The sequence below is a fragment of the Panthera tigris genome, chromosome C1 (genome assembly GCF_018350195.1).
Source record: "Panthera tigris isolate Pti1 chromosome C1, P.tigris_Pti1_mat1.1, whole genome shotgun sequence".
Lineage (NCBI taxonomy): Eukaryota > Metazoa > Chordata > Mammalia > Carnivora > Felidae > Panthera > Panthera tigris.
The window spans coordinates 138735919-138763807 of NC_056667.1; the positions used below are offsets into that span (position 1 = coordinate 138735919).

The 27889-nt window shown below is 43.3% G+C and overlaps 1 protein-coding gene across 7 annotated transcripts in view; it reads left to right on the forward strand.

Annotated features, from left to right (window-relative positions):
• Nucleotides 1-27889, forward strand: part of LYPD6B (LY6/PLAUR domain containing 6B) — a 174058-nt gene that overhangs the window by 106106 nt on the left and 40063 nt on the right. For 2 of the 7 annotated variants that reach the window (XM_042997107.1, XM_042997109.1), the window contains exon 2: nt 18207-18279. The gene's annotated coding sequence lies outside the window, so the exon portion shown is untranslated. Of the gene's footprint in view, nt 1-370; nt 388-1601; nt 1789-1899; nt 1969-18206; nt 18280-24405; nt 24565-27889 lie in introns of those variants that run through there. The other 5 variants (XM_042997106.1, XM_042997105.1, XM_015535881.2 and 2 more) reach the window with 5 other exon arrangements.

Below are 27889 nucleotides of genomic sequence, written 5' to 3' on the forward strand. Positions count from 1 at the left end.
TCTGAATTTATAAGGAGCACTTCTTATCTGACCGTCTAATGGACCTTGGGGGTTAGGTGACTGCGATGTCCCCTCCTTACACCCCTAACTCAAAAGCAGACTACATGTGTCAGCTGATGGAGAGAAACGCTGTGGAGGAAGAGAAAATAGTAATGATTTGAAATTCCCACATCCATAAAAAATTAACTGATCTCTTAATACCCAGGCTTGCCCTGCTCTAGCCTGCTCATCTTCTAGGCTTATCCTATATACTCAACCCTGCTGCATGTTAGAACCTCCTGGGATGCTTTTAAAAAAATACTGATGTTTTAGCCCCCACTCCAGACCAATCAAATTAGAATCTGTTGGTGTGCCTCTGGGCTTTGGTCTTCATTAAGAGCTCCCCAGGTAAGTTCATTGCCCAGCCAGGGCATTGCCTAGCTAATCTCTCCACGTGTTTGCAAGGCACCTGCCATCTGCAGGCCTTGCTAGGTCTGCGGGGGCGCAACTGAGGAAGCTCCTTGCTTTTTCTGGGAATGAGGTCCCATAGCATTTTCTGAAGGTCTTCTACTTGAGACTCAGTTAACATTTCTTACTCGGTTGACCTAATCGCAAGTCACTAATCAACTACCTGCGATATGAGTGAAAAAAATTAGGAGGGTGAAGGGAGTTGGAGGGTGGCATCCCAGCATTTAATCAGGGAAATAAGAGATACTGCATCCTTAACATTCCTTATTTTTGCCACTTTTCTGTTTGCTGGGCGATAGGCTTACCCATCTGTACACCCCATTGATATACTTTTCTTATTTCCTACATTTTCTTGGACTAAAACTCTCAAATTTACCCTGTCTGTCTCTACTTGATTGATTAAAAGTTACAGATCTTAATTGTTTTCTTTAGGGACTTCTGTTTTTAAAAATTAACATTTTACTTTAAGTTCTAGATGTATAGAAAAGGTGAAAAGATAGTGAAGTGAGTTCCCATGTACCCTACACCTACTTCCTGCTGTTATTACCGTCTTACATTAATGTGGTACATCCATCAAAATTAATGAGCCAATGATGATAAGTTATAATTAACTAAAGTCCATATTTATTCACATTTCCTTGGTTTTTACCTAATGTCTTTTATCTGTCCCAGGACTCCATCTAGGATACCACATTACATTTGTGGACTATCTCTGGTCTTTTAAGATTATTCATAAAGTCATTGAGTAGCTGTCTTTCTGATAAAACAAGAACATCAACACACTTTAACTCCCCTTGGTTTTTGCATCCCAGCTTCTTGGCTAGTGTCATGTAAATTTTGGTTCCAATTGGGTTTTCAGAACATAAATGCCATTGAGTTTTTCATCAGGGAAAAAGGATGTTTGGTGGGGAAATGGCTGTTCTTGGTCTTCCTGTATGAGGACGTCAGTAAAAACCACAGGTCTACACCAACCAAGTTTTGGCTATCCTGTTTGATGGTTTTAGAAATTTGTCTTATGAAACTACAGAATGATGTTTTCCCAAATCACCCCACAAGAATGGCAAAGGAAATTAACTGTGTGTGACAAAAACTTGTCTTTTCAATGCCGGTAGTTTCTAGACCCTGATTTCTCTGTCTGATTCTCTTTTGAGGAGCAGAAAGACGGAATCATCATGAGATGCAGTAAATAACACCCACAGAGTTTAATTGTTTTTAAAATTGCAATGATAACTAATGAAATGCTAAGATGTGAACAGCTGCACAAGAATATTTAACGGATTTCTTGGAGCCATCCCCACTTTTGATGGGACTTTTAAAAAGGCTACTTCATGGAAACACATAGTGAGTACTTGTTTTATATTTCACACATAAAGTGAGAAACCAACCTGAGGATTGGCAAGAACAGAATTCTCTGTTTTTTCTGCCCAAGCCGCTCATCTTAGATCTCTTCAGCAGGTGGACAGCACACAGCCACAGCCTAGGTGGGAGCCTGATGGTGGTCAGCAGGCACTGCCAAGTGAGGTGAGATCCGTTCAACCTGGAGGGTGAGGGTTGTCTCTGTGGAGGTATCACCTGAGCTCAGTCTTGAAAGATGAGCAGGATTTTTCACTTGATATGCATATATTAAGCTTGGACTGGGTACCCGTCACTGTTAGGACCGGGACCCTTGGGTGAAATAAGTTATGCCTTTCGCCCTGGGGGAGCTCCCAGTTTGGGGAGGGCACTGATGCTTCAGTGGCTGCAGCCTAGTGCAGGGGATGACCAACCGTGGCCCGTGGGACCCAGGCTATCCTGCCACCTGTTTTTCAGTGGCCCATGAGCTGAGAATGATTTTTATAAGGCAAACAGCATACAGAGATGGGTATGGGGTCCCCCACCACTGCTTTTTGGGGGGGTGCTTCTGGCTAAAGCAGAGCCCCTATCTGCCCCTTTAGAATAATAGCCTAGTGTTTTATGGGTTAGAATTGCAGCACACTCGTGGGCTACATGGACACGGCTAGATCAGACTGGGGATGTCAAGGAAGTAACCCCCATACGAGGAATTGCAGAACTAAACATCTGAGTCCTTCCACTTGGTATGCCTTCAAATATACCAACTTTCCTCTTTTCCTCCTCTGATTTTTTTTTTCCTTTTAAGACTTATTCTTTCATCTGCTCCTTAGAAAACATGGCTTCAGTTGTTCTTGTTGCTGTGTATTGATTGTATTCCTTTTTCTCTCTGTTTCTCTAAAGCAGGGTTTCTTAAATCTATGGCTGGGGCTTCAGGGGTTCTGAGAACCCCTAAAGTGAAAGCCAACCGATGCACCCGTGTTGACCTGGACAGAGGGTCCATGAACCTGTCATTAGAATCTCTAAGAGGTCCGTCATTCAAAAATGTTGAGAAACTTTTTTTTAATATTTTTAACGTTTATCTCTCTTTGAGAGAGAGAGAGAGACTGAGTACAAGTAGGGGAGAGGTAAAGAGAGAGGGGGACCCAGAATCCAAAGCAGGCTCCAGGCTCTGAGCTGTCAGCACAGGGCCCGACGCAGGGCTCGAACTCACGAACCATGAGATTGTGACCTGAGCTGAATTCAGACGCCTGACCGACTGAGCCACCCAGGCACCCTGAGAAACTGTTTTAAAGTGGATTTCTCAAAACCACAGTCAGTCCTGCTGATGCTGGGTCTGACCAGTGCAGAATCAAGCAGAGGGATTGTGAATTCCCTTCTGTTAATCCAGGCCAGGATTATAATAGCTTTGTTCTCTCCTTTCATGTGTAGTGAGAAGCTCCTCTCAAAGTACTATGTTCTTGGGCTCCAGGTGCAGTTTGTGTCTTTCGGGGATACAGGGGTTATCAGAGGATGTCGGTCTGGATGCTCGAGAAAGCAGGATGGAGAAGGATCAAGGTGTCAGTAATTTATTTGGAAGACGCAAGCTCCAGGTGTGGGCACCAGGGAAAAGCAGTGGGACAGGGATGGAGGTGCTGCTCGGGTGTGCTGGCTGGCACCTTTCCACAAGCCATGAAGAACTGTATCTGTCTCCCAGTAGCTTGTTCACCTGGCCCAGCACTTCTCTAGGAGGGTTCCACGGAGGGGCTATCCCTCCAAACGTTCCTAGGAGGGAGAAAGGAGGATGGGTTTATCTGCTGGCCTCACTCCCGTGTCCTTTCCATGTTGGTGACTTTTTCACGTGAAGCGGCAACTCTGCTTTGTCTGAAGCTGCCATTCTCCACCCTTCACAACTTGGTCAAGAAGCTGGGTACTGCACTCCACAGTGTGGCAGTCTAGTCCAAAAGTGTGTGTGTGTGGGGGGGGGGTGACCAGTGAAAGTGGAGATGACAGTCACACAAAGGGAAATTGGGGGTAGACTTGACGGAATGAGAGAAGGTACACGAGGCTTAGTTTCTAGTAACAGAAGAGGCAGACCTCTGAAGAAGCAGCAGGTGGAATGGGGGCAGAACCTTCTGGGTAGAGGAAACCTATTACCAAAAGTAAAAGTAAGAGAGTGGCGAGGCAAGGAGCTAGTCCTGCTGAGGTTGTGTGTTCCTCCTCCTATGCGTCCATGTGATACTTACTAAGCTTCTAGTCTGTGCCAAGGGGGTATAGGGGTGAACAAGAACAGACATGGTCTCTCCTCTCACAGAGCTTAAAATCCAGTGCCAGAGATGGATATTAATCACTTCATCATACTAGCAAATGTAAAATTGCAACTGTGTTGGGGTGCCTGGGTGGCTCAGTCGGTTAAGCGTCCGACTTCAGCTCAGGTCACGATCTCGCGGTCCGTGAGTTCGAGCCCCGCGTCAGGCTCTGGGCTGATGGCTCAGAGCCTGGCACCTGCTTCCGATTCTGTGTCTCCTTCTCTCTGCCCCTCCCCCCTTCATGCTCTGTCTCTCTGTCTCAAAAATAAATAAACGTTAAAAAAAATTTAAAAAAAAAGTAAAAATAAAAAAAATAAAAATAAAAATAAAATTGCAACTGTGTTAAGCACTCCCAGGAGAATAAAAAGTAGACTTCTTTGAGAGCCTTTACTAGATAGAGTTGAGCACAGTGAGAGAGGTCGGAGAAGGCTTTCCAGGCAAAATGGCTCACAAACTGAAATAGGAAGGACTGGTAAGAGCTAAGGGCAAGAGAAAGAGATGGGAGAGCTTTCTAGATTGGGGGACACCATGTCCAAAGGCTTTGTGGTAGGGTGGAACATGGAAAAGGTGAAGGTCAGGGAGGAGGCCAATGTGACCAGAGCAGATAGAGCACCAAGGAGAACGTTTGGGGTGGAGATTGGGTGTATGTGGCCGGGCCATGCCAGGCTGTGTGAAAGGAGTTTCTCTTTTCTCTGAGGAGCAATGGGAAATTGCTGGAGAAATTTAAGTAAAATGTTATAATCACATTAGGGGTAATTTGGAAAATCCAGGCAAGAAAACCCCCAGATTTTGTAGACCCTCTGAGCTTGAGACTGTCCTATGAGAACTGTGGCTTTTGGAGCCATTCCTGAAAAACTCAAATATTAACGACCCCAAGGATGTGAAGGAAAAACAACTCCAGGAAAATCCCTGAAGTAACAAACAAGAGGCATTAGAGACTTTTGGACTGGTAGCTGTGGGAGACCCTCACACTAACTTGCTGGCCCTAGGAACATTTTTCAAAGTGATACAGAGCTTTTTTTTTTGTTTGTTTGTTTTTTGTTTAAAGACTATTATCTCTTAGACTTCCTAGCAACATTGTCTAGTAGGGAGAGAAACTGGGGGTGCCCACATGGAAAGTTCTAGAACTGAATGTGGAATACAGACCTCTTTCTGAGGCCCCATCTCACCAGTGGTAATGCTGGGTGATGGGCAGGTGAAAGGCTTCTCCCACTCAGTCTTGGACCAGGACTCTGCACGGGAAGGTGCACAATCCCAGGTTCTTAATGGTTCCTTCCTCCCGAGCATTGACTCAAATTCTGTTTGAGAATTACTGTGCCTGAGCCTCCAACGCCTATTCTGCTTCTAGGAGCTTTGGGGATCATTTTGTGGCCCATAACTCTGTACATTCAAAACAAAGCAAAGAAGAAACCCATGGTGAAGCAATTTGAGAAAGAATTTTTTTCAGTATAACTACCTAGTTACCTTTGGCTTGTGATAAACAGAGTAATTCAACTCATTAGCCCAGGAGAAGGTATCTCTGAAGGGTAGCCTTTCTATCTCTTGAAAAGCTTTGAACAGAATTTAAATTAATTCTTATTTGGCAGAACTTATTTATGTATTGTGATTACCTCCAGTCAGAACAAATTGTCTGACGACAGGAAGCCTTAGGATTGGGTAAAGCAGGTTTGGCTGATTGCAAATGTATGCACATGAGCCCGTGTGTGTGTGTGTGTGTGTGTGTGTGTGTGTGTGTGTGTGTGTGTGTGTGTGTTCGTTCGTGTTCTTCTCTAATCAAGTCAGTGATGTTAGTAGTCACATGTTTGAGCTGTGAGTACTTGCAATTCTTCCTTTTTCCTTTAGGATATGTCTAGATGGCTGCAAGAGCAGATCTCTCCTGACCCATTAATCTATGTAGTTTCGGTGTGCAAGCAGTGATAGGGTAATATCTGTATGCAAGGTTCCAATTCCTCACATTCCCTGGAGTGCTCTGCATTTTCTCTTTTGAACTGGGTAGCTGCATGTGAGAAGTTGATTTAACACATCAAATCTTGGATATCCCTTCTAAAAAGCTTTTAGGTACACTCTAAACTGTTACATTTTCCCTAGAAGATGTTGAGAAAGGAAGAGGGCCTATTTCAAGGCTCTTACCTTTTTTTTGAGTCATAGACCCCTTTGGGAATCTGGTAATACCTCTGAGTGCTCTCCTCGAAAGAATGTCTAGGCTCATACTTCCTTGGCCTGTCTCTTTCTTGCTCTTAGCTCCAGGCTCCACGTGAGTCTAGAACTGCCAGGCCTTTTGATTTTGTAAGACAAGTTAGAAATACAGATTTCTGTGTGTGGGTTTTTAAAAAAATTCATTTCTTTAATGGAAAAAAAAGTGGCCAAATTAATCTCTCTCCAGGCCACTGTAGTTTCTAGATAGTTCTAGAGTCTTCATCTTCCATAGGGTCTCTGAGTTCCATGTGATGTGTTTGTTTAGTTTCGCTTCACTTTTTCACGTGGTAGGCTTTCCTCAAATGTGTGGTGATCCTTGACTGAAAATTCAGTGTGAATGGGTGAGGAGTATATACAGATGCTTCTCTTTTTCAGAGAAGAATTATCCAGTCAACAAGGGAGGAGGGGTGGGGTGGGACATGAAGGGAGACCGGGAGGGAGAATGCGTGTCTTCCTATAGTTGGATGCTACTGTTATAGGAGCAGCTTTTTTAGTATGTAGATTATTGCTAAACTCCCAGTTTTCAGTTTTATACTTCATCCCACTGTTCAATGTGCCCAACACTTCTGAATCCAGAGAATCTTCTTGTTAAATTTTTCCAAAATACAAAGCCCTAGTCTTCTGTAGGAGATGAAGAGATGCTCCAAAGGTCTAAATTGCTCTGCTTTTAAATAATTGCTGTTTTCAACCTGGGATTGACCCCCGCCTTCTTGCTACTGGGTGTCCTCAGGCATTGAATCTCTGAAGAATTCTACAGAAATAAGTATCTTTTCAGTTTCTTTACTGCTGGTTCCTTTCTCATATTCTACTTACTCAGATCTCCTGTTTTAAACCCTAAAATTATTATCCCTCCACTATTTTTTTTTTTTTTTGACTGCAAGTTTCAACACTGAAGAGTAGCTTAATGTTGCTGCTTCTGGTATTTTTCAGAACATGTCACACTGTGACCTCTCCCGCCATGATCGCTACTACTCCATGGAAGGTCCTGATTGTCCAATTTTGCAATCTCTCTTGGTCCTCCTCTTTATCACACTCAGGTCATGGTGGATTCTTGACCCTTGAGCCTTCCTGTGGCTTCCTGATTCCGGTGGCCCTTCTCCTGGCCACTTCTCTGTCTCATCAGCTTGCTCTTCATGTGCTCTGCCCTAAATACATGCATCCCTGAAGGACATGCCCAAGGGTCTCTTCTCTCTCTTCTGAAACAAACGTATCCAGCTCCAGGTGCACGGCTGTTACTTGTAAGTAGGGAATCCTGGATCTGTGTTAAGATCCCCGACCCTCTCCCTTGATTTAATCTAGCTCCTATAAATGCTTGTTAGAGATACTTATGTGAAGAACCTGCAGAAATCTCAGATGCACATGTCTAAAACCAAATCCATCTTTTCTCCCACGGGCAGCTCTTTGGTTTCTGTGTTTTCCATTTTTGTTAAGCGTGTCACTGTCCTCCAACTCATTCAAGTTAAAATCCTTAGGGCCATTTATTACTTACAACTTCTCACCCCAGATTCTAATTCATTGCAAGTTTCTATTGCTTTTACCTTCACAGGGTATCAAAATCTGTCCCCTGTCTTTTTTTTTTTTTTAATTCAATTTAGTCAACAACAGTGTTGTCTTGGCTTCAGGAGTAGAATGCTATAATTCATTTCTTACATATGACACCCAGTGCTCATCCCACAAAGTGCTCTCCTTAATGCCCATCACCCATTTAACCTATCCCCCTACTCACCTCCCCTCCAGCAACCCTCAGTTCTCTGTATTTAAGAGTCTCCTATGGTTTGCCTCCCTCTGTTTTTATCTTATTTTCCTTCCCTTACACTACATTTATCTGTTGTGTTTTTCAAATTCCATTGATGAGTGAAATCATATGATATTTGTCCTTCTCTGCCTGATTTGTTGTGCTAAGCATAATACCCTCTAGTTCCATCCACGTTGTTGCAAATGGCAAGATTTCATTTTTTTTTTCATCGCTGAATAGTATTCATTTGTGTATATATACCACATCTTTCTCCATTCATCAGTCAATGGACGTTTGGGCTCTTTTCATAATTTGGCTATTGTTGATAGTGCTGCTATAAATATAGCACATGTGCCTTTTCAAATCAGCACTCCTGTATCCTTTGGATAAATACCTAGTAGTACAATTGCTGGATTGTAGGGTAGTTCTATGTCCCCTGTCTTTTGTTAACATTTGCATTGACCTTGCTTAGGACTGCGTCACCCCTGCTTGAATTATCATTCTTGCTGTTCTTCCTACCTCTGCTTGATCTTCTCTTTGGTTCATCTTCTACTCCCGTGACTCCCCAGCCCAGGTCTGGTGACATCAAAATGAACAGGAAGTTTTTAAAAACTTCATATTTCTAGACACCTCTGCTCAGGGACTGTGATTCATTAGATCTAGGTGGGGTGCAGGGATCTGAATTTTTAAAGATTCTTCCAGTGAGTAAGGCAAATTTAGAGCAATATTTGCTAAATGTATTGTGATTTTAATACAAAAAGCAGTATTATATAGTTTTTATGGACATACACATGTATCTACGTGTTTCTTTCTTTGTATCAACATGGACCAGAAGGATATGCACTGAAGGGAAGTGTTTATTTCTGGGGAAGGGAGCGAAAAGGAGCTCAAGAATATTTGTCTTATTTATCTTAAAAATTCTGAAGCCAAAATGGCGAAGCATCAATGCGATTTTATTGCGAATGGAGAATTGTCATATTATGTGTACTTTCCTTCTATATTAAGCAATTTTGGAACTCTACAGATGATTCTGATACCTATCCAGTTCAGGTCCTGTAGTACTGTATAAGTGCTCATCTAAAGATGCAGATGTGACCACATCACACCTGTTTGAAAGCCTTCCATGATGCCCATCTCCTACAGAGTCCATTTCAAATTCCTTGGCATAGTATTCGAGATGCTGGCCTACCTTTCTAGCCTTGTCTTCCATTACCCACCATTCAGTCAGTGGGCCAGAAAGCTCTGTTCTTCATGGAAGCTGAAAAATGCCGTTTGCTTTCCCTGGGCTCTTGTACAGATGCTGCTGCTTCTGTACTTTATTCTCTTCCCTGATGAACCACTTTTTACTCATTTTTTATTCTTCAAGATCTCTCTTAGGTTCTACTTCTTCTAGGAAACTCTTTTCCTTTTAAAATTCCCTTTCTGTATTTCCCACAGAATTTCATCTATATTGCTCCTATGATGTGTATAATATTGTATTAGCCTTTGTTATCCACCTTTGTGTGTCCCTGTCCTCAAATGTAACCTGCTTGAAGGCAGAGACTATATTATTTCCTTGATGTATCTTTTCTTAAGTGTCTTTATTTTGAGAGAGAGCCATGAGTAACAGAGGGGAAGAGAGAGGGGGAGAGAGACAGAGAGAGAGGATCCCAAGATGACAGCACTGCACTGTCAGTGTGGAACCAGACGCAGGGCTTGATCCCACAAACCATGAGATCATGACCCGAGCCAAAATCAAGAGTTAGATGCTTAACCGGCTGAGCCACCCAGGCGCCCCTCAATATAACTTTTATTGATCAGCTATTTCTGAGCACATGTGACATGCAAGGTGCTGTTCTAGATTATGGGGGAGATGGACATGAGTAAAGCAGAGTTCTACCCAGACTCTGTTACAAGTTTTGTGACAAGTGTTCAAGTCTCTACAGGGAGGGGAGAGAACATGCCTTCTCTGTCTGGCAGACTTTTAAATTTTAAAAGTCCAATGTGGTTGATGAAACTCACTAAAGACTCATAGATGAGTTGTCTTTTGAGTTGAGCTATTCTGTGTAAGACATGGACAGGGGGACATAAGTCAAGATAGAAGCTTGTTGAATTAATGAATAAATCCTAGGCAGAGGGACTTGAAAGTCTTGGAAGAACTTTGAGTTCTACTTAAGATCACTCAATGATTTACTTCCACTGCCTCTGGACCAAGTGGAGGGGAGCAGTGGAAAATAAGGCTGAGGATGGGTTTGGGCTCATTCTACTGGACCTGGATGCTAAACTGTACAGAGATTGGGCTTCATTTGGTTAGATGCCACTGAAAGTTTGGGGACAGGGTTGCGGCATGCTTGGGCTCTGTTGAAAGCAGCAGCGTAGGGCATGGTAGTTAAGGAAGCTGGCAGAGCAGGTAGGAGACAGGAGAATCAAGCTGGGGGCAGGCTGGTTAGGCATCAGGCCTGGAAAAGAGAGGACAGGCATAAGTACTTTTGTAGAATAGAACTGATTGAACTGTACTTCATCACTGCGAATTATGGAGCTGATTGGAACTGGGGAGCAAGTAGGTGAAGGCCCTTGACCATGACTCAAAGAGTTCAGCCTGGGTCCTGAGTAGGAAATGAGTCCATTAATATGAAGAAGAGCATTGGGAAGAAGATGGGGTCTTCTGGTACAGAGGATATGTTCTGACTTCGAATTTTAGTAGGTTTAATAGTATTCTCCAAACTAGATATATCTAGGTCCTAACCCCCAGTACCTGTGAATGTGACCTTATTTGGAAATAGGGTCTCTGTGGGTCACATGGGTGGCCCAGTCATTTAAAGGTCTAACTCTTGATTTCAGCTTGGATCATGATCTCTCAGTCATGAGATAGAGCCCTGAGTCGAGCCCCATGTCAGGCTCTTTGCTGGGGATGGAGACTGCTTAAGATTCTCTCCCTGTCTCTGCTCCTCCTCTGCTCATGCACCGGCATGTGCTCTCTTTCTCAAAAAAAAAAGTCTTTGCAGATGTAAACAAGTTAAGGATTTTAGGATAAGCTAATGCTGGATTTAGGGTGAGCCTTAGGCCCAGCAGCAGGTGTCCTGAGAAGAGAGAGGGGGATGTGACCAGAACCCCAGGAAAAGGGCATGGGCAAATAGAGGTACAGAGTGTAGGTACAGTTATACAGACACACACAACGGAGTGTCAGCAGCCACCAGAGAGTAGGAGGGACATGGGCTCTCTCTGAGCTTCCAGAGGGCTTTGGCCCTGCTGACACCTTGATTTTGGACTTCTGGCCTTCAGAACTGTGAGAAAATAAACATTTGTTGTTTCAAGTCACTGAATTTGTGGTATTTTGTTACAGCAGTCCTAGGAAACATACAGATACATTCAGATTTTAAAACAGGACAAGAATTTACCAACCTTGAAGCTCATCTGCAATTTTGCTGTCTTCTATGATAGATCCACTGGATCCTCTGTGGACATTCTTGTGATGATCCTGTTGGTGTTCTCAGTTCGGTGAGGGGGTGGGGGTCAGAGAGAGGAGGGAGTTGTGTTTTTTATTAAATGAAGCAGGTAGAGTGGATGTTCTTCTTTCCAGGAAAAACTGTTTCAAAAGCAAGCAGCAAAAAAAAAAGTTAATGAACCCTTACCGAGTTTGCATTTTGTGTCCAACGCTATTCTCAGCCCCAAAAAGGAGATAAGAATAAGATTCTCTATGGACTCTTGAGGTGCTCACAACTCAGTATTTGAAACAGAGCCATTAGCAAAGTGAATGTGTAATAAATTGTTAGAGGTGTAAGGAAGATTGACCTGGATAAGGAACCTTTATTTTATTTTATTTTATTTTATTTTATTTTATTTTATTTTATTTTATTTTTATTAATTGGATACTTAAATATTCATCATTGAGTTTCAGATTCTGTGACAGAGTCACTCAACAGTATGTGTCCCTTGATTCCATTAAGGTCAAATTACCCCTTGGTTGAAGGCGATGCATGCTGATTTAACAGCAGAGCCCTGGAATTTGTAGGCTGAGAAATCATCCTTCCTTTTCTCACTTCCTTGCTAGGAAAATGCTGTGCAGCCCGCAGAATCAGCAGGGGGTGGGAGCACAATCACCCTCCGGTAATGGGAACTGAATAAATTCAAGTGCTGTCTTATCTAAATGGTTTGACAAGTTCCCATTCGCCTGGCTAATTGCATCAGTCTGTTCTCCTTTTTCTTCCATGGGGCTGGGACTTGGCAGGCTTGAGTGTTAGCCTGAGTGTTAGTGGTCCCCTGCCACTGGAATGCACCCTGGACAGGAGCCCCCACCCCATGACCACAGTCCAGAGAGGACCCAGGAGCCTTGTTTGCTGACCCCAGGAGTGCTTGGGGGTATTACTTCTAATAGATTTCACATTTGTTTCAGGACACTCCAGGCAAAGCCGTGTGGAGCTTGTGTTGGCTTGGGGAGGTGGCCAGAGCGAGACTGAGAGCTGGAGGAAACTAACGGAGCTGGAACATGAGCACAGGCTAGGTGCCCCCTTGTGCCTCCTCTGTCACTGGTGACTTACTGCCAACAGTCCAGTCTCTGGTTCAGTCTGTGGTTCCTCCCCTGAGTGCAATGCAGTCTCCTTCAAGCCATAGCACCTGGAGCCAGACCCAATGCCTACCTATGCTATAGGCTAAACATTATCTATGGAGAATGAAAATTAGGCTATGGTGTTCATGGCTCCCAGCGCTAACAAAGGACTTCGGCTCTCCTGTATGAACTTCTCCAGTGAAGTAGAAAGTAATTACTTGTAATCATCTTGAGACAACTGGGAGTCCTCTTGCCCCTGATAATCTCTTGCTCTGGACTTGTTTCTGTAATGTGCAAGGCTCTCTGGTGCCCAACCTCTCCTTTCCTTTTAAAAAGAGAGGGAACTAATGTGGGTTAAGGCATCTGAGCCAGCCTTAGGTATTAAGGCAAGAGAAATTTAGACATGGTTTCTGGGAAAAGTATCTTAAAAATTGTTTGCAGGCTGACTTCTGGTTAGTAGAGAGCATTTGGGAAAGGCAGAGAGAGTTCCTATAGTTTTGGAAGTCAGAGGTCTTGGGACAGGCATTGGTCCCCTGTTTTATAGTTGGGGTCCTCAGGGTATTTGTGAGGTGTTCTTACTTGTCACTTTGGATTTAGAGATTGCCCTGGTTGGGGATAAGGAAATGAATGACAGCGAGGCCCTTAAGAGGAGTAGGAGAGAAGAGTGTCCTTGCCACCTGTACAGTCTCCTCTCTGGAAATCAGAGGAGAAAGAAAAGGGGAAGGAGTATTAGTTGTCTTGGGCTGCCATAATAAGTACCACAGACTAGGTGGCATAATCAACAGAAATCTCTTATCTCACAGTTCTGGAGCCTGGAAGTCTGAGATGAACGTGTAGGCAGGTTTGGTTTCTTCTGAGGTCTCTCTCCTTCACTTCCCATGGTCCTCTTTGCCCTGTGTTGTCACATGATCTCCCCTCTGTACAGGTCTGTGTCTAAATTACTTCTTATAAGGACAGCAGTCGTATTGGTTTAGGGCCCACCCTAAGCACCTCATTTTAATTTAATCACCTATTTAAAGACCTTGTCTCTAAGTATAGTCACATTCTGAGGTACCAGGGGGTTAGGACTTCAACATATGAATTTTGGAGGAAAGAGGATACAGTTCAGCCCATAACAGAAAGTAATTGGCATTCTACCAAGTTCAAGTTTAATTTTGTATCTTCTGATGAACCCTGATTGCCTTATTGGGTTCTCATCTTTGAAAATGGATCCAGGCCACGGGACAATATTTTTGAGAGTATGTGTGTGTTTACACACAAGAAAGGTTTGAATGAACTTAACAAAAGTTGGAGGATCTGAATGATTACCACAGATGAAATTTTCATACTCAGGTTGTGCCCCCATCCACATCCCAAATGCATATTATTGATGCCCTTGGAAGAAGGGTAGAGTAATTACTTGTGACAGAGAACTGAGTGCCTTCTCATGCTGGGGTTTCCTGATTAGACTAATTGGAGATCCTTCACTTTAGCATCCTACTTTCAGCCTGTTTGGGGCCGGCTTCTACAACCCATGGAAATATCTCTTGTTTCAGAGCCAATGGACTCTTTACCTATATACTAAAAGGCACAATCTTAACAGTGTTCATTTTGTGTTTATCTACAAAAAACTCTTGCTTTTGAAGTCTGTCTTAAAAAACATACAGGAAGGGGGCATCTAGGTGGCTCATTTGGCTGAGTGTCTGACTTCGGCTCCAGTCACGATCTCTCATTTCTTGAGTTTGAGCCCCATATTGGGATTGCTGCTGTCAGCTCAGACCCCACTTCAGATCCTCTCTCTCTCTCCCTCTCTCCCTCTCTCCCTCCCTGACTTGTGTACTTTCAAAATAAGTATTTAATTTTTTTTAATGTTCATTTTTGAGAGACAGAGACACGTGCTTAGTCGGACGCTTAACCCACTGAGCCACCCAGGTGCCCCTCACGATAAATAAAACATTAAAAACACACAGGAGGAACTCCAGGCTAAATTGTCTATATTTTTGTAAAACCACTTTTGTTGGTCGGATGACATAGTCCCCGTCAACCGAACACAAAAGTAGTAATGAACTTCAGCTCAGCCAATTGTTAACAATCTGGGGTGACAGCAGATCCTCCCAGCTGAGAAGTCTATGCCGAACGAAGTGGCCTCGATCCTCTGTGGTTCTTGATTTTTGCCTGCGATTCCCTCATCAGTGTACAGATTTGGTTGTTTCTCGTCAACTTCCCGTGAACGTCTTTTGATGACTCATCCTGGGCCACTTTTGTGAATTCAGGTATGTGGTGGCGTCCCCCCTTGGCACCACCTGCTCTTTTATACCCTCGAAAGGTGAAAACCGGAGTGAGGTGCAGGTTCTCGCTTTCTCTTTCAACTGTTACACTGTCTTGCTGGGGAGGTGCTGTGGAAACACCCATGTTTCCACACAGAAGGCTTGTTCCCTGATGGATGTGCCGAGAAATGCAAAGCTGATGCATGGCAAGCCAGCTACGGGAAGATGTGCTTTTCTAGTTAATTCTGTCAGGGTATTTTATCTGCAGGGATGGAAGTTTCTGGCTGTTGACATCAGCTGCTCGGCTAGAAGCTCATTATCACTGGGTCGGGGGTCAAGAATGACACGGTGTAAGCTGTGGGCACCATGATAAGAAGCACTGTGGAGCACACTGGCCGCATAGTGGGGGTACTCTGGTCTCACTTCAGCTTTGAACATGAAGAACATTCATTAAGATTGTGCGGGAGATTCCCCTAACCCTTAGGGAGGAAAAACTACTTAGACTTTTGTTTCCTTGCTGCTGCTACCGGTTCTGAAACGAGGATTCATGTGATTAATTGGCTCCTTGTGGAGTAGCACTTCTGGCTCTTACATACTGTTCTTAGAATAAAGTTAATGTTTAAAAAAATCAAACTTCTCACATTGTAAATATTCAATACTTGTTGAATTAATTATATTAAAAAATCATTCCAGGGTAAACAAAACATGGTAAATACTAGCAATGGAATATTATTCAGCCATAAAAAATGGAATTCTGGTACATGGTCTAACATGGATGGACCTTGAAAACATGCTACGTGAAATACTCGATGGGCAAATATTACATTGCTTCACTCATGTGAGGTACCAAATAGACCAACTTAACAGAGACAGGAAGTAGGATAGGTGTTACCCGGGGCTGTAGGAGGGGGCGGTGGGGTCTCATTGTTAATGGATACAGACATTCTGTTTGGGATAATGAAAAAGTTCCGGAAATGGATGGTGGTGATGGTTGGATGACATTGTGGATATAGTTAGTGCCACACACAGTTTTACACTTAAAAATAGTTAAAATAGGGGAGCCTGGGTGGCTCAGTTAAGCGTCTGCCTCCTGATTTTGGTTCAGGTCATGATTTCACGGTTTGTGGGTTCTAGCCCCATGTGGGCTCTGTGTGGACAGTGCAGAGCCTGCTTGGGTTTTTCTCTCTCCCTCTCTCTTTGACCCTCATGTGCATGTGTGCGTTCTCTCTCTCAAAAATAAACTTAAAAAATAGTTAAAATAGTAAATTTTTTATTATGTATATTTTACCACAATAAAAAAGTCTTGAAAATTGATTCCAGTGCAGGAAGGGTCTATAAGACTTCTACAGACTCAAACATATAAAAGTTAAACATTCCCTTTTTTAGACATGCATTGCCTGAGCTTTATTAACCTATCTGAAGGCAGTTTTTCAGTGGCTCTGCCCCTGATCATCAGTAGAGAAAACCTTTACTCTAGGCAGTTGCCAGGGAACACAGCCTAAGGTAGTATAGGCCACTTCCCACCCAGCTTTGCAGTGGAGAAATATTTCTGGGAAATATCTCAAAGGATATGGGGTTCATTAACTCTTCCAGAAATTCTCATTTTTATCCCTGGATCAAGTCAGATGATCAGATTGCTGTGTACTTGGGCTTCTTTTTGGCCTTGTTAAATCATGTTAGTGAATTGTGCTTTGGCATCATGTCTCACTGAGGGATGCAGTAAGAGGCATTATAGGAGACTCTCTATATACGTAGGCCCTTCTAATTACTTTGCCTCCTGACCCTTCAGTGTGGATGTTAAAGGATACTTGAAGAATTTACCCAAGGAGGGGAAGGTTAACACCTGGAGAGATTTTCTTTCTTCTTTCTTCCTCCTCCTCCTGTTTTTCTTCCTGCTCCTCCCTGTCCCTCCTCCTCCCTCCTCCTCCTCCTTCTTCTTTGTTTATTTTGAGAGGGTGGGAGGGCACAAAATCCCAAGAGAGGGAGATAGAGAATCCCAAGTAGGCTCGTGCTGTTAGTGCAGAGCCCAACATGGGGCTTGAACTCACAAACCGTGAGATCATGACCTGAACCGAAACCCAAGAGTCAGATGCTTAACCAACTGAGCCACCCAGGCACCCACCTTGGGAGAAATTTCTTAACAACAAAAAAGGCTAACAGTCTTGAAGTGCTTACATTGTATTTTATCTGCAAGTCCATGTGATTATCCTGTGTCTTTTTTCTTCATTGTGTTGGCCGATAGGATGCTCAGAACCTAATTTATCAACCACATCAAGAAATAGTTTAATACCTTACAAAATACATTTCTGTGGACTAACTTTCCTCATGCTCTAGTCTCTTTTCTGTATTGTCCTCATGTTGTATACATATTTTATAAATTAAGGCATTTTTTTCTTGACATTAGATGGTATATTAGAGTTCTGCAGAGAAACCTGACCAATAAGGTGCGTGTGGGTGTGTGTCTAGCGATTGATCAATAGATTGATTTTTAAGGAATTGACTCCCATGATTATGGAGGCTGGCAAGTCCAAAATTTGCAGGGCAGGCTGGAGACACAGGGAAGAGTTCATGTCCTAATCTCAAGTCCAAAGGTGCATAGAGGCAACATTCTCTCTTCCTAAAGGAACTTCAGTCTTTTCTCTTAAGGCTTCAGCTGGTTGGATGAGGCTCACCCATGCCACCAGGGATAATCTGCTTTACCCAGTCTACTGATGTGAATGTTAATCACATCTAAAAAATACCTTTACAACAATGTCTACACTTGTGTTTGACCAAACAACTGGGCACCATAGCCCAGTCAAGTTGATTAAACACATGAAATTGGCATCACAGATGAGGGCTATAAGTATATAATAGGATTTCCTTAGAATTGGGCACAATTGTTGTCTTTTACATTTGCAGATTTGAGTGCTTGTAGAAGAAGATTGCACTTCCCTCCCACCCCCTTATTTGGGTTCAAGTCTCGTGTTGTCATTATTTCATCAGCTGGTAGGGCCGTCTTCCAAAGCAGGGTTAGTTAAATGGCATAGAGTCTTCTTTGTGTGTGGACGTGTTGAGTGTGTGAATGCTCTGACCTGCCAACATACCCTGATATATGTAAGTGTTATACAAAGTTCTGCCAGCTCCTTGGTAAACAGCCATTTTTGTGGAGGGACGTGATGAAGTGTATGATTTCACCAGTTATTACCATTCCCAATTAGGCCCCAGGTGTGTGTTAATAAAAAAGTTAGCTCACTCCCTGTAACTTTAACAGTCTCACCTGACTTGATTCCAGGGATTTCATTCATTTGTATTGTTCAATTGATTATGTTGCTGCTGTTGTAGTCCGAAAGGTCTTCAAACATCCAGAGACCTGCTTTTTGTTAGAAAACATTCCAGATGTGGAGGAATGTAACTCTTCGCCAGCAGTAGTTCTTACCTTATCTTTTTATCTTTGGTAGGCTGGTTACTTTGTTTGGGCACAGACCTCATCACCATTGGAGAGAGGAGCCTGACAGCCGTGTTCTCTCTGAGGTAAGAATGGAAGCGATTACAGACAGTCGTTGGCTTTTCATTTGGGAGCTCAGGGTTAGATGATCAGGGATCCACGCGGACTCTGGAACATCTTGGGACTCTACCTTTTCCCTGTCTACTGGGTGATTTGCCATGTTTTCTAGTCCATCCTAACCATGCGTTGCTCGCTTGGTCCTGGGATTTGGAAGGCAGATTTTGGCTTAAGTCCTGTTTCTGGTGAACCCAAGGAGGGAGTCCCCATGCCCAGGGAATGATTAGTGGATGAAAGACTTCTCTGTTTCCCACATACTAATTTGGTCAATTACAAGAGCATCTTCTAGAGGAACTATCCCACTGATGGGGGCAGGAATATGTGGGGGATAGGGAGCGATGCTCAGAAATGTCTATATCAAGTGAAATACATTGCTAACTCTCCTTAGTTAACTGTGTGCATAAAGTATTGAGCATTTGTAATTATAGAACATTTAAATGTTAAAGATTAGAAAATATTTCCTGATCCAAAAGAGGATGAAGGTGTTACCCCAACAAAGAAGAGGCAAGAGCATGTTTGTCTACTTGGGCATGTTTAAAGTTGTACGTTTTACTGAGGACTGCTTTTTATTTCATTCGTTTTTGCCCTTGTGGGTTTAGGTATGGTGCTTAATACACATGTTGACCAGGTTCATTTGTCAGGCCTCTCTTTTCTCAGTGAAAAAAACCAAAAAACAAAACTGAATCTGAGGTCTGGTTTTCTGATGTCAGGCAGCCAAGGCCACAGAATGTCTCTTTGAGGATTCAGGGACCTGAACCTGATCTACTGAGGAATCTTCTTCCTGGTGTGGGCTATTAGCTCCTAGCCCAGAAACCTTTTGCCTTGCAAACAGACCTCCCACCTTGCATCTGATGCGTGGGGGAAGCAGCCTCCAAGAGAAGTTGTCTCCCATCAGAGCTGATGGGGCCAGAAATCTTCCTGTTTCTTGTCTAAAGAGCAGATAGAATTATTAGCGCCCATGTTTGTTAATGATAATTACATGTTTCAAGTACAAAGCAGAATTCTGTAGAATATCTACTAAGGTGGTTTGCTCCTTGCCTTTGTAAAAAGGATGACATTGTACTATCCTAATTAGGCCCCAAAAACATGTAGGAATCTGTATGTTATCACTGTTTCCCCCAGGGCGTACTGGGTGGTGTGCAAACTGTTACTTCAACTTAAGAGTCTACTACTAATAAACCGAAAGAGTATGGAGATGAGAGAAGGGACAGGCCAACAGTGAGATATATGGAGAGCTTTGGGCTGTCTTCCAAAGCAAGGAAACTTAATGCCTTTTGAGTTACAGCGTTAAACAGTATTAGGAACATCATAATACTGATAAGCATAATAATAATGATAACAATGGCAATAAAAAATAATAACTCTATTAGCACCTCTATCACCATCATCATGACAGCTAACACTGGCTGGCTCCTAATTTCTGCCAGGCGCTAGACTAAGCATTTTGTTTTCTCTCTCCATATGCATGGCTTTCCTATGAAGAAGGCCCTACTAGTGCCCACCTTTTGCGGTTGAGGAAGTGGAGGATTAAATGAAGTGGGTGAGCTGCCCAAAGTTAGCCAAGCCAGAAGTGGCAGACCAGGAATATAACTGACCGAACAGGACAGAGCAGAGTCCAAGCACGCTGAGGCTTTGACCCACCTGCAGACATTCGGGGCTGGCACTCCACCTGACTTTCACGCTTGCCCCTGCTCACATGCCCTTTGCCTCCTGACCACCACCTGTCACCGACAGTGTGTCTCTTCCCAGTGAGTTGGCCAAGACATTAAAAATATGTACGTAGTCCAAAAATGCAGGGGGGGGGGGACGCATGGGTGGCTCAGTCAATGGAGCATCCAACTTTGGCTCAGGTCATGATCTCACCGTTCATGAGTTCAGATGCCACATCGGGCTCTCTGCTATCAGTGCAGAGCCTGCTTCGGATCCTCCCTCCCTCCCTCCCTTTCTCCCTCTCTCTCTATCTCCCACTCCCCTGCTCACTTTCTTTCTTTCTCACTCTCTCAGAAAAATGAATAAACATCTTAAAAAATTAAAAAAAAAAAGAATGTTAAAGAATGTTTGGTCTGTAGGGAACAGCAGAAAGATGAAGAATTCTCCCAGTTTTAAAAGATGCCAGCGTTACAGTCACGAACATGTTAGTGTGTTTTACTGCTGTTTTTACCTTTGTGTATGGTTTGTTCACATAGTTCCTGTGGATTTAAGTTTTGAAATTGAACAAGTATTGTGCCTTTGTCTCATTAGCCTATTTTAAGGGCTGCTGAGCATTTGAGTGTACGTGGTTAGAGGGCTCTTTAGTTAATTCCACAAGAAGTTGTATCTTTGGGTTCTTCCCATGTGACAAGTGCAGAGTTTCTGCTCATTATGTTGGATAGCTAGTGTGTCTAGTGCAAGATGGGTTAGAATTGTGGGGTATCTCTGTGCTCTCACGCTGTAAATACCTTGTGTCTTGAGACAGGTCTCTATGGGGTTGGTAGAAGTCCTATTGGACTGAGACCAGGAGACCCAGATTTGGCTCTGCATTGAAACCGGTCGTGAATTCTTGGGTAAATTACTTCATTTTAGTATCTTCATCTGCAGACCAGTTACATCCACTCAGCTCTGTGATTCCATGAAATCAGTTTTCTGAACTCCCTTGATTTATAACGTGATCAGTTCCAATCGGTGCAGCAATTTGGGCATGGCTCAGCTGGATTACTCTGAATTGCTTCAAGCAGGAAATTTTGTTTTTCAAGATAACCAGACCTGTAAGCTCTTGGAATGTGGAATGTCTTAGCTACTTTTATATAATCCTTGCTATCTTCACTCGTGTGCTTTCCTCCTTCCTCAACTTTCTCATTTCTAGACACCCACAGAACTGTATGGTACAAAGTATGTGCTCAACAAATATGGCATGAATAAACAAATATGTGGATGGATAAATGCTACTGGTCTTCACCTGAGAAACTTTGGCACTACGGGTCATCCAACTTACCAGATTAATAAGATTGCTTTCATTTAGATGTGGTGGTTTTGCTTATAACAGACAGGAACTTAAGCTTCCGAAGTCTCTCCTAATGTATTTCAGAGTGATTCTCCTACAAAGTTGATTATCAGTTCTTACCACATGTTACAGATGACAGAACACTGACTTATGGAACTTGGCATTTTTTTTCCCCTTTTGTATTGTGGGGTGAGATAGGCTTTTTGGTTTGGTCACAGCAAAATCGAAGCTTGGAACGTGATCATTCTCTTGCTGTGACCAGCAGAAAAAATGAAGATGTTCTGGGCTCCCTGTATTCTTAGAGCCACATATCAGGACCATGGGGATTATATGGTTGATTCTGACTGGCTCCCCCTTATTCTCACTTGGTGATGCTGACCTTGAATTGGTTTGCTTGTGCCTTGAAGGCATCTACCCACCTCATCCTATAATATCTAAGACACATGGTATAAAGCTACCTCCAGGGAAGCCATATCTTGCCATTTCAGGCCCTGGATTGTATCGTGGACTAAAGGGAACAAAATCCTTTTTTCTATGCCATCCACCTTACCCTCTGCAAGGACCTAATTTGGCCCCTTCCTTGGCACAGAAGGCTTGCCTCTGTGTCTCCAGATTTGATCATGCACTGGTCTTAGCTTTTCCCAAGTTAATGTGCTGACTGTGGTGGCCTTACTGGCCCTAGGTGAGTGGGATGAGATCTTGGAAGCACCACGTGGAGGTTGGTTAACCTGCTGACAGACAAGTGGCCTGGTTTCATGTGAACGTTTGTGTTTGAAATGCTATTGATAATAAAGCCTCATTCGTTTAGGGCTCTGTGTCCGTTATCTGTTGCATAATAAGAAATCACCAGAAACTTAATGGCCTAAAACAACAACCATTTTATTTGCTCATGATACCGTGGGTCACCAGTTTGGGCTAGGTTCTGACTCATGTTGTCCGGCATCCCTCACGCCACCATACCCAGCTGGTACCTCTGAGGGAGTTGAAAATAGACTTCACTTCTTAATGGAATAGCTGCAAAGAATTCATGGCCAGGTAAAAGTTATCATAGGTTCTTAACTTTGATCTGAAAGCAATCTGAAATTTTTTTCTTTTGCCTTAAACTATCCTGGAGTAGGGATGGTATTGTCAGCCCACCTGAGAGAAGTCTGGGAAACAGTATGCTGTGTAACATACTCAAGAATATAATAATGATGATAATAATAGAGATAGTAATAGTAACATCAAATATTAATTTGTTCTTACTACATGTCAAAAGGACTGTTTTAAGTCCTTTACGTATCATAATGCATTTGGTCATTATACAGTCTTATGGGTAGGTACTATTTTTATGCCCATTTTATAGGTGAGAAAACCAAGGTACAGAGAGCTTAAGTAACTTCCCCCAATGTCAGAAAGCTACTAAGTGGCAGAAGTGGGGTTCCACCCAGGCACACTGGCCCCAGAGTCTGCATTAACCCCAAGTGCTTCTCAGGTTAATGGAAATGAAATCTTGACTCTTGGCAGAGTTCTCCCTTGGACATGTAGTTTTTCTAGAGGCAGGGACATTGGCTATTTGGAGAGAGACATAACCTTTCTGGGTATATACATGTGGCCAAAAATGGATCCCTAATTGGAGATAGTAATAACACTTGTCCTATGGAATGGAGACTGACTCTCCTGAAAGAGGGTGTGGGTGGAGATGTCTAGTGATGGTGGTCATGTTCATGGTGTCACTCTGCTCATCTTCTGGGGAGATGTTTGAAGGACGAGAATATTTAATAATGTCCTTGCTAGCCTTCCAGATAGTCTCTTGTTCTTGGCTTCAGGTAATCAGCCTAAGCTCAAAAGAAAAGAATTTATTCAGCTTCTTGTTTAAGGATGACCCCAGGGAAAGGGTGGGTTGACAGCCGCTTCTATACAGTATTTGTGGAACTACATCCAGTCCAGTCTCTAGGTGGCGTCAGGTGGTTTATGTAAGGAAAATGACAAATTTTACTGACATTTTTAAGATTACCCTTGTCACCCTGGGCGACGTGGCCCATAGCCCCTTCCTTAGTTTGACAGGTTCGGAACACATTTAGGGGCCAGGACTTTGCAGTTGGCAGTAGAATGGGGGAGACACTCCCAGGCTAAGACTTGAGGGCAGTTATTCCTGCCACCTAGCATCTTCTCCCCATCAGATCTCATTGTTGCCTCTTGGTTCCACAACTAGCCACCTCCTTCTGATGTCCTTGTCCTCCTACTTTGACTCAGGTTAGCATCACTGACTGCTCCCCTTGCTAGGAGGTGTTTGCCACAACTTCTGCATATGTGAGAACCTGCATGGTCACCCTAATACAGACTCCATCTAGAATCGGAGCGGGATAGTCGGCAGTCTAAACGTGCGCAGCCCCACCAGGGAGGGTGGAACGTGGGGTAGGGACGATGGAGAGGACCTTGCTGGTTGCCCTCCCCTCCCACCACCTCTCACCTTCCCACACCAGGAACTTCCCTGAAAGCCACATCCCTTGACTGTCAAGATATCCTAGCGATGCTGTCTCCCTACTGGTGGAAACCATTATATTTAGAGTCTTTTCCTTCAGCTAATCTTTTTTTTTCTAATTTTTAAAATGTTTATTTATATTAGAGAGAGAGAGTGAATGAAGCAGGGGAGGGGCAGAGAGAGGTGGAGACAGAATCTGAAGCAAGCTCCAGACTCTGAGCTGTCTGTATAGAGCCTGACGTGGGGCTCGAACTCATGAGCCATGAGATCACAACCTGAGCTGAGGTCAGACGCTTAACTGACTGAGCCACCCAGGTGCCTCTCCTTCAGCCAATCTTGAACAGAGTTCATAATCGTGTCCTGCGTCAAATACTTTTTCCTTTTGGGGTACTTCCTTTTTTTCTGATTTGAACCAGCTGGGACAGTTTAATCCCCTTGCATAGGAATGAAAACCTGACAGGCAGGTCTCTACAGCAGACATGCTGCAGACAGTGCCTTACTGTCCGTGGTTACAACTGAATGGTTCAGCCTGTCTTTATGATAGAATTAGGGAACGGAACACTGGCAGGAAGCTTCTTTTGTTTCCAAGGCCTCTGGGGCTATTCTTTCCTGGCTATAAACTTAATTGCTTCCTGGGATGGATCTGTCCAGCAGGCCAGTACCTCGTTAGCTCCCACCTGTGTGGCCAACCCGGACTACCAAAGCCTGCACCTTCGTTTTCCTGTAGGCTTGGTTGATGAACATTAGCTTTCCTTTGGCTGTGGCTAACATTGCCTGTTTTGGGGCACTGTTGATGCACAGGAGTGGGATGTGAGTATGGAGGATGGAGGGGGTGGGTGAAAGGCAGGTGGGCCTTCTGCGTCAGCGGTGAACGGGATGATGTAGTGCGCTTAGAAAACTGGTTTGCCACAGGGTCCTTGGGTGCACACAAAAGTCCTCCTGTTTCCCGAAGGGGAGGTTGAGTCACCTTATCCCCACAGAGGACATTTCAGACATGGTATTAGCCTGAATCCACTACAGTTTTGACTCCACCCTAGGATTGCTGGGTTTCATTGTTCCCCTTTCTCATTGGTTTTATGACCAATGTTGTAGGAAGACAATACCTGAAAGTTTGCATAAGCCTTTCCCCTTTTTTCCCCTCAGCGGTGAAGAGGATTGCTTAACAATAAACACAGAAAGGGAGTTAAAAAAGAGAGAGAGAGAAGAGACAGAACTTTGCTCTAGGCTGGCTCTTGGCAAGGGAGTCTGAGTTGGAGAAGGCATTTTCGGTGGTTAGAATGCACATTTACCTATCCGCACATGCCTCCCTCAGCTTCTAACCCATAGCACCAGGCACTTCCGCGACTTTCTTGTCATCCTCAGTGGCCCCTCCTTGGAAGGTTGTTATTAGTAGTCCAGCTAAAGCAGAGCATTTCAAATTTAACCTTAAGCAGCTCTTGCAACTGCATCTTCAGGAAATCTTTCCAGAAGAGAGATGAAAACTTCCTCTGTGTCTAAACGTGGCAAGCCCATGCATGATTCTCCTGTTTTCACCATGATCGCTTTCCATATTTTTACTGTGAACATCAAGTCCTGTCTACTTCTTAGCCATGTTTCCTACCCTTTCTCCAAATGGGTACCTGCTAGGAAAAGGCAAGGTAAGGTGGTTACTCCTATGTGGCAGATCTGCATTAACCACCCAGTGTGGCACCACCAGCTGGGTGATGAATAAATGTCTTTGCACAGGAATATTACCCACAACATGTACTCAATCCCAGGAGCCTAGCTTCTCTTGTGCTATTAAGTTTCAGGTATACTTTGGATGTGTGGTCAAACCTTTTAGTTAAGTTTACTTTAGTCTCAGCAATATACTCAATCAGATTTTTACCAAAATCGCACATCGTATGTAAACCTATTCAGTGCTCAGGGCACCTGGGTGACTCAGTCAGTTGAGTATCCAACTTTGGCTCAGATCATGATCTTGTGCTTTGTGAGTTCAAGCCCCACGTCAGGCTCCATGTTGATAGCTGAGAGCCTAGAGCCTGTTTCAGATTTTGTGTCTCCCTCTCTTTCTGGCCCTCCCTGACTCATGCTCGCTCACGCGTGTGCTCTCTCTCTCTCTCTCTCTCAAAAATAAATAAAACTCACAAAAAAAAGCCCTATTCCGCTCTTATCCAAAGGAACTCTGATATGAGTTACCTGCCATCTATTAAATCAGTTTATTTTTTGCCTGCCTTCAGTAGCATTTCATTTGTAACTAAACAGTATTTTAAATTTTTTAATTGAAATATATTTGACATATAACATTGTGTAATTTAAAGGTATAAAATGTTGATTTGATACATTTATATATTGTAATATGGTCACCATTGTAGTGATAGTTAGCATCTCTATCGTGTCACATAATTACCATTTCTTTTTAGTGGTTGGAATAATTAAGATTTAGTATTTCAGTAAGTTCGAATATAACACACCATTGTTTATATTCACTATGCTGTGCATTAGCTCCCCAGGACTCATTTGTCTGCTAGTTGCAAGTAAACAGTATTTTAACGTCTCTCTCAAAAGGGTAAATTAGAGTAATGCAACATGGAAAATAGTGGGGAGATGCGGATTAATTAGGAAATGAGAATCCCTAATGCACTCGTGGATTTACTCCTGAGATGGGTTATACTCAGAAAGATTTTCAAGTCTTTAAAATGAACTGCCATGTTAGAGGCTTTCGTACATCGGTTTGTGTTTACTCTGTTAGAAGAAGGCCTTGTATTAGTTTTATATAAAGGATTCCTAAAATAACCAAGCAGTGACCAAGAGCAGAGAGCCAGATGCTGTTCCTATAGGATTTTACTCCACTAAGATTCCAGATGTCCTCTCTGCCACCTCTCCCCTATCTCCTTGATAGTTCTGTGGATAGCTTTCCTTGAACCATGAGCTGAAATGCAGACTTTAAATACAGAGTTCTGATATGTTAGGGAGGAAAGTGACATTGATTTATTTGTTCTGTTTTTGGCCAGCCTGAGGAACCTGTCTTGTCAGGTAATGAGCAACTGCTTTTATCCTAACTGGTGACTTCAAGAGAACGATTACTCATCCCATCATTACCATTCCCCTGAGTCATCTAGGCTGGCTCATATTGGTTCCAAATGAGTAAGAGTCTTCAGGCAGTGGACTTGAGGGCCAAGGTACCTGTTTGGTAATATTAGTTATATAAACGTACCTCGGACATGGAGTCATGTCTCATTCTGGAATGATACTTCATAGGTGCAGGTTTCCGCCGTGTGTCTATTTGGTACCTTGTATCATCTGGTATACTCAAAATTGGCCATTATAATGGTCAGTATGAAACGATGATATGACTTACCAGACCTCTAGCCTGTCTGCTGTGGATCTAAAGGGCAAAGATATAGCTATTAAAATGAATGGTGATTTGGAGCATCTCTGCCTGCTTAGTGGTCCTATAGGTTGATCATGGAGTGTTCAGTGGTCATCTCCATAAAGCTACTTTAAGGCCTTGTCCTTGTGATGGTGGGGAGAGCACCTTAACACTTAAGAAGACCTGTGCCATCATAGATGGGCACAACTGCAAGGCAGCTGGAGTCATTTCCATTTTATACAGATACTACCCGTCCCCTTTCATAGTGCCATTTGTGGTACTGTTCTTGGGTCCAGTTGTATATGATTTGGAGGACAAACATGAGACTGTCCCAGATCAAATTTGGTTAGATGGGTAACTGTGGAGATCAGTATTGACTGGCATATGTGTTCCAGGTCTTTCCAAAGCTTAGTTTATTTCAGAGTTCTTTCTTTCTTTTTTAATGTTTTATTTACTTTTGAGAGAGTGTGAGGGAGGGGGAGACAGAGGATCTGCACTAACAGCAGCAAGCCTGATGAAGGGCTCGAACTCATGAACTGTGAGATCATGACCTGAGCTGAAGTTGGACACTCAGCTGACAGAGCCACCCAGGTGCCCTGATTTCTGAGTTCATAATATTTATATTCATTACAGATAGAAACTTAGCTTTGAGTCTTAACTTTGAAGGCTCAGTTGAGCCATCACATGTTTATAGGACAGCTTGACATCTAGAAAAGAAGAACATAAAGCAAAATGCTGAATGCAAGTTTGTGGGTTAGTTTAAAATCCTACCTCTTTTACAAA